General features: G+C 35.7%; 1 non-coding gene across 1 annotated transcript; it reads right to left on the bottom strand.

Annotated features, from left to right (window-relative positions):
- Nucleotides 1-757: 757 nt before the first annotated feature.
- Nucleotides 758-860, bottom strand: LOC124960886 (U6 spliceosomal RNA). The gene has a single exon (XR_007104203.1). It is a non-coding gene; the product is annotated as a U6 spliceosomal RNA (small nuclear RNA).
- Between the last annotated feature and the right edge of the window lie 5340 nt (nucleotides 861-6200).

Raw genomic sequence — 6200 nt, 5'->3', positions numbered from 1 at the left:
CACTATATAAGCTTTGGAACAGAAGAAATTGTAGTCCCTCTATGTGTACTCCTTAGCAACTCAATTACAGAGTACAAAAAATTAGTTTTAAAAAGATACAGGAAGCAATGTTTGTTCATTCTATTGTAGGTCTCTTTAAGAACCAAGTGAGTGTTTATTGTTAGTATCTTTGTAGTTAGGAAGGATTTACAGTTTCAGAGAGGTAGTTTCCTTTTCATTTTCTTCTATGCTAAAGCAATTGTTAATTTTTTAAAATGGAATTTTCTCACATTGACCATTAGAGAAAAACAGATAATTCAATATCTTTTTCATATGAATGCTTTCATCTTTATAGATGAAATTGATAACTGTTATGTTTTTCCTTTAGTTCTCCAAATAGCAGGCAGAAATGGTTTATGTTAGCAGGGTTTGAATTACTTACTTAAAAATGGTCTTGGGGCTGAGGGTAGAGCTCAGTGGTAGAGTGCTTGCTTCGCAGGTGCAATGACTGAGGTATGGCCCCCAGCACATGCAACACAACAGACACACACACACACACACACACACACACACACACACAAATAATGGATCTTAATAAGCTGGGATAAGTAGTAATTTGATTCAGTGGTTAAAGTAATATCTCTGGCTTTTAATTATGAAATCCCAGAATTGTACAAATTTTTGGTGGTGGATTTGTTTTTGAGAAATATCTTTATTTTAATGCTTTGGTAAAGTGAAGATAAAAAGCATGCATTTTCATCTTTTTTATTAACTGATTAAAAATATGGAATGCTTCATGAATTTGTGTGTCATCCTTGCACAGGGCCATGCTAATCTCTGTAGCATTCCAATTTTAGTATATGTGCTGCCAAAGTAAGCACTTGTATAAAGGTTTTGTGCAGGACCAAAACAAAAACATTATAGCACAGATGTTCTGGATCTTAGCAACTGAGTAGTTGATTCCTCCATTGCAAACTGGTGAGTATTGTCTTCTTCATGAAATTGCTGATGATATAAACCCATGAGCATACTCATCAGAAGGAGCTAAGCTATGAGTTCCTGTGAGTTGACTCACATCAAGGAACACCTCCTCTTAAGAAATGCAGGTGACCGGGGAAGCACTGCTAACTTTGACCACAGTTCCATGCTGAAAGTCTGATTGGAAAAGGTTTGCATGTCCAAGTTGTACTTTTTCAAATGTGCCATTTCAGTTGATGAAAAGAGGAGAAAAAGGTGAGACTAGGGAGGGTTGGCATATTCAAAAGAATTTTTTTTAATTTTTATTTCTTTTTCCCTGAGCCACATGGGATTCAAACCACAGTCCTTCAGCATACTAGGCAAGTGCTCTACAAAATGACCTATTTCTTCAGCACTGGAGGAACCCCTTTTAGGTACACTCTAGATCCTCTACAGATCTGAGTCTCTGAAATTCTATGCAGAAAAAACAGCCCTAGACAAAGCCAATGAATTTCTAATGCATTCTTTAATTTCCTTTTCACAACAATCCTGCAAGGAACATTTTTTGCACATCATGACCCACAATCTAGGGGTGCGACATGAGGGGGAAACTTTATCCCTGTCTATTGAAGGAGGAAAAGGGTTGTAACTGATCATTGAGCATAAAATGATGTCAGTGAGCATGGAGGCCAGGGGGCAGTAGGAGCGGCAGGCATATGTGGTAATTAGAATAGGCTCAGGTTGCTAGTATGAAGGTCATCAAGCCTGTGGATAAGAGCAGACTCACTATCTATACCAATCTACACTTGTTACCATGTTTTCTTGAGCTATTCATCCAATGGAAAGAGGAAGAACTGGGGGCTATTAACTCTTCTCCTTTTGGGTCACTTGCCGTTCCCTCAGTTGGAGTAGTCAGGGACTAAAACTGACTTAAATGGTTCTCAACTTTCCTGCTCATCAGCACTTGGTAGCATGGAATGTGAAAAGTACCATCCTCTTGAGCTTACTCTTGACAGATTAGATTAAGGCACTCCCAGAGTGCTGCTGATTTTTGGAGATCTAAGTGGAAAGTTTGAGCATTAGAAACCAAGCTCTGCATGGGATATTTTCTTGGCTGAAGTCTATTCTGGACAGATCAGATAGACATACCCCTACAGCCTGGCTGTGTTTGGATCTTGGGAACTTACCAATATTTCTACTTATAGGATTGAGTGACCAAACATCTCAGGTGGTGGGGATGGGGTTTACATCAGATCCTGTGCTGTACACTCACACAACTGTGGCTTTCCAAGGTCCAGTTCTTACAAGCAATCACTTGTTCCCATTCAATCTCCCAACCTCTTCAACTGGTTGTCCTCACTACCATACTCAAAAGGAAAGCAGGCTGCACTTCCTTTTTTATCTCATTGTGTATAATCTTCTCTGTGCATATTTCAATAGCATTCCACCATGGTCACCCTGGGTCACATGGTAGGCACTCTAGGATTTTCACAGAAGTGAACTCAGTTGTGACCTCCACAAGATGACTCTCTTCCATAGACTCTGCTCACAAGTTGATAAATATGGATTACATGTGAGTTAAGTTCAGACTGACTTTCTGCTCTATAGCTGTTTTTTTGCCAAATATGACCACTATGTTTTACTCTTTTCCTTTGTGTAATACCCCACAATGCCTGCCTGCCAGACCTTGCTTTTGTCACTGCCATCAGGCAGAGTGCTTATGTATCCTTTCTTGACCTCTATGACAAAGACCAGACTCTCTGGGTCTCTTCATGTCTCTCTAACAGTGAACTCCCTCAGTCACTTGCCTGGTTGTATAGCGTTCCTCAGCTGCTTCAATTCTGAGCCACAGGGAAGCTAAAAAGTATATTTCCCATATAAGCTGCCATCTTAGTTTTTTAAAACTTTAAAAACATAGTGTATTCTTTAGTTATTAAAAATAAATCTTCTTACTCTGTTTCCTTATAAGGAAATTTCCCCACATGAAAACTTTATACTGAGAAAACATGTTGTATGTACATTAACTAGAAACTGTAATGACTAGAAACAGGTGGGTGTACATTAGATTGGTCCTTTGTTGGAAATAGCATATGTATATTTTATTAGATTATTCTTGTTTCAATTTCCTTAATAAAAAAGATCACAGAAAGAGAATATATTAAAAATGGCAAGAAGGGAAGAAATGGTGTTACCCACATCAAGAAAATTAACTGTCAAAGAAAATGTCAGTTATACCAACTAAGAAATAAGGACATGCCTTAGAAATAAGTTCTAGATATACAGGACACATTGCATGCATCAGAGTCCAAAATATTTGATGATTCTTTGGCATCTTTAAATTTATTACTTTTTCCTATCTGTATTTCCAAACAGAATTTAAACAGGAGAAATCAAAAACATTTCTTTGCATCATCTCCAAAGATTTTCTTGCATTTTGGTATTTTAAATAAATAAACTTTGCCAGAATGTTCAAATACACAACTGTACATAGGAAACAAGAACAGGCTGCTTTTTCCCAATGGATAACTAAAAGCAAGAAAAAAAAAGCTTGGTACCTCTGACTCCATTGTCTCTTTATTACCTTAAACTTTGGATCAGCTCTGCAAACAGAAATGCTATTCACTTAAGGAGTTTATAAAAACTGGTAATACAAGTTTGATTAGCCCTCAGCTTATCTAACCTGTACCATCTCCTCCAGGACTGGGGAGATCAATAAGAGAATGAAGGTAATGTGAACACTCTGTTAACTGCCAATTTCTGTGCCATCCTGTTTCAGTCCCTCAGAAGGGTACCAAAGAGTCTTCCGTCATTATTCTTAATGTTCCAGAAACAGACAAATCACAATGAGACTGATTTCTTCTTGAGGTTCATAGAACCAATTCTGAGATAATGACCAAACAGAACAATTTGACCAAGACTATCCAATTATGCATAACTCCTGTTTTCTGCCCCAATTTTTCTTCTATTTGAACCTAAATCTCATATCAATATCCTCAAAGACAGGCTGGTCTTTGATCCTGCTTGTCTTTCTGATTTATCTCTGCTAATTAAATTGTCTGTCTCCATTATTTTTTCCCATTTGATTTCTGGAGTGAGTGGTCAGATCTAATTTTTTGGAACTCCTTGAAGTTAGGACCCCTATGGCCTAAATATCTGGTAACAAACCCTAGGATCCAACCATGTGAAATAAAAGAAAGAAAAGAAATGAAAGAAAAAGAAAAGAGAAAGAGAAAGGTAACCAACATCAAAAAAACCATCTACAGCAAAAAAAATAGGAAGTCAAAGGTGACAGGAAGTAAATGTGCACATTTTTGAGTGTTTTTTTTTTCTGGAATTTTAAAAAATTATCAAATAAAATTGTATTATTTATGTTGTAGAACATGATGTTTTGGAATATGTATGCAATATGGAATGGTTAAATCAAGGCCCCTCTCTGGAGATGGTGTGGACCTCACACAAGCAAGACATATATTTTACCATTGAGTTATATCCCCAGACTGCATGAATCAAGCTCACTAACATATATGTCACATATATTTTTGGGCAGTGTGGTGAGAGCAGTTAAAATTTTCTCTCTTACCAATTTTCAAGTACACAGTACATTGTTATTAGTATATTCATCACATTATGCAACAGAACTAAAGATATTCCTAACTGGAATTTTGTGTATTTTGACCAATATCTCCCTAAAATCCACCAAGACTACTTTTTGCATATTTGCAGCTTTCCAAGTTTCTATTACTTTTATAGTAAAAGTGAACTTCACTTTTTAAAAATGCCTGCAAAATATACTCAAATATATGGTTGCCATTTAAGGGTAGCATGGTTACCTAGACAAGGCAATATCTAGGCCACAGGAGAGAATAAACTAAATAAAACTTAAACCCCTGGTTTTGAACTAAGACTGACAAGAAAAGGAAAGCATTCTTTGTAACAAAATGACTCAAATTCATATATATTTAAACCTAGAAAAGTAAATGTTTTCAAACACTGACAAGAAAAAGAAACCACAAAGTAATTTGTGATAAAATACATAACCAAGTGCATCAGAAGGATCCAAAGGTTAATTTCTAAAGAGATTACTCTTTGGGCTGGGGAGATAGCTCGAATGGTAGACTGCTTGCCTCCCAAGCACAAGGCCCTGAGTTTGATACCCAGTACCACAAAAAAAAGAGATTACTCTTTGAAATTACTTTTGATTTATAGTAGTATTCTTCTAATAAATATAAGACTCACCAAGTGGTTTATACTTTAATCCTCTTATTCTCATACCAAAGAAAAAAAGTTTTTTTAAAAAAGGGTCATATTATTTTAAAATCAAAAAATATAAATGATATGAATACTTGCTTATGTTGGCCATAAGTATTCAATTCACTAATTCATTAATTTGGTACTACTTACCCTTTTCTTATTCTATTAATACTTTTCTTAAGTTTTAAAATTGCTTTACCTTTATTAACATATTAGTAAAGTGAAACAGTATTTCAGATATAAGAATCTATGCTCAGCAAAAATTGCAAATCCCAATTAAGTCAAGACAACCTAGATGTCCTTTGATTGATGAGTGCATAATGAAACTGTGGTAAATATTTACAATGGAATATTACTCAGCCATAAAGGATAATAGAATTATGGCATTTGCAGCCAAATGGATGAAAATGGAGAATATCATGCTAAGGGAGATAAGCCAATCTCAAACAACCAAAGGATGAATGATCTCACTGAATAGTGGATGATGACAGATAATGGGGGGTGGGAGGGAGGCAAGAATGGAGGAAGGAGGGACTGTATAAAGGGAAAGAGGGGTTGAAGGGGTGGGGGTGAAGAAAAAATAACAGAATGAATCAAACACAATTACCCTATGTAAATGTATGATTACAAAAATGGTACACTTTTACTTCATGTAGAACCAGAGAAACAACATTTCTCCCATTTGTTTTCAATAAAAATAAATAAAAAAGAATATCTTTAAAGATGACAAAGCAAATTTCAAGGTATATGTTATAAATATTATATTCTTATGCCATTAAACTGTTGTACAGATATATATGATCTAGATTCCATTTTTTTTAAATTGCCAATTGTTAGATTTAGTGTCTTATGACTGTGCCTTCACATCATCTAGTCCTACAAAATGGAATTTCTCTGCAGAACTTAAATACTGCAGGCCTTCCTACTTAGCATATATTCTAAAGTAAGGTTAGCATTGTCATAGGGGAATACTTGATGTAGGTGATAAAAATCCTATACAAAGGTTCATTTGC

The sequence above is a fragment of the Sciurus carolinensis genome, chromosome 11 (genome assembly GCF_902686445.1).
Source record: "Sciurus carolinensis chromosome 11, mSciCar1.2, whole genome shotgun sequence".
NCBI classification, from domain to species: domain Eukaryota; kingdom Metazoa; phylum Chordata; class Mammalia; order Rodentia; family Sciuridae; genus Sciurus; species Sciurus carolinensis.
Note: the sequence above shows the minus strand (reverse complement) of the source record. Positions and strands in the feature narration are given on the sequence as shown.